We start from the raw sequence: 1,264 nt of genomic DNA, 5'->3' as shown, positions 1-1,264 counted from the left end.
GGGATGTGGAGAGACTGGGACACTCCTGCATTGCTGGTGGGACTGCAAAATGGTCCAACCTCTCTGGAAAGCAATATGGTGTTTCCTCAGAAGGTTGAAAATAGAAATACCATAAGATCCAGAAATTCCTCTACTTGTTGTTTACCCACAAGAAAAACAAGCCATAACACAAGAAGATATATGCACACCAATGTTTATAGCATCACTATTTACAATAGCAAAAAGATGGAGACAGCCTAAGTGCCCATCAACTGAAGAATGGATAAGCAAACTGTGGTACATACACACAATGAAGTATTATGCTACCTTGAAGAATAACAAGGAAGCAGTAAGCCACCGCTTAACATGGACGAACCTTGAGGACATTATGCTGAGTGCAATTAGTCAGTCACAAAAAGGGAAATACTGTATAGTATTTTACACTATTGTAAAAGACTAAGCAAAAGAAACCATACTATAGGGGGGTAGGGGGAAGTCTTTGTTGGTTGCTGGGGAGTTGGTGATGGGTGGGGGGAAGGTGGGAGGGTGGAGCGCAGGGCGGGGATTGGACACATGAGAGTTTGGGTGCTGGGGAGGGGGGCAATATGCAGGGAGGTAGAGGGAAGTGGAGGTACGGGGCAGATGGGAGAACAATTGGACATGTCTGAATGGGCTAAGAGGGACAGAGATAAAGGATGATATATTCACAGCCTTGGAACTGCAGGGCTCTGGGGTACAGGGATTGAGTCATGGATGGAATGGGGGAGGGGGGAATGGTGTTAACATGCTTGGCTGTTTTTTGAATCTTGGTTTTCCTTGCATTATAATATAGAGTAGACACTGGAGGGGGAGAGAAAGGAATAGTCAGAAACATCACCATAGAAGCTTGTAAGTCCGTCTTCTGCCTATAACTGATTGGAATACCTAAAATGGGGCTACAGTGTACCCAGTGAAGGAGGCTTCCTGTGGAGCCTTGCAACACATAAGACTATAGGTATAAACCTGAACCACATCCAGATCTCCAGAGATGAGAATTTCCATTTGAAAGGATGAGCAGACCAGCCTGGAGTGGCTAGAAGAACAGAAGATACTTCTTGAAAGAAAGACCGATAGGAAAAATACAAAACAATAGAGGCAGATGGACTGTTACTACAAGAACAAACAAATCGCTTCCCCAGGAAACATCAAGGCAAGTGGTCGGGTCCCCTCAATGCAAACCCCCTTCCAAGACTCAACGGAAATACATGCTCTGACTGGTGATCACATGCATCACCGTTAGGGGGAA

Source organism: Chrysochloris asiatica, unplaced genomic scaffold (assembly GCF_000296735.1).
Source record: "Chrysochloris asiatica unplaced genomic scaffold, ChrAsi1.0 scaffold00403, whole genome shotgun sequence".
Lineage (NCBI taxonomy): Eukaryota > Metazoa > Chordata > Mammalia > Afrosoricida > Chrysochloridae > Chrysochloris > Chrysochloris asiatica.
This window is presented reverse-complemented; position numbering follows the sequence as displayed.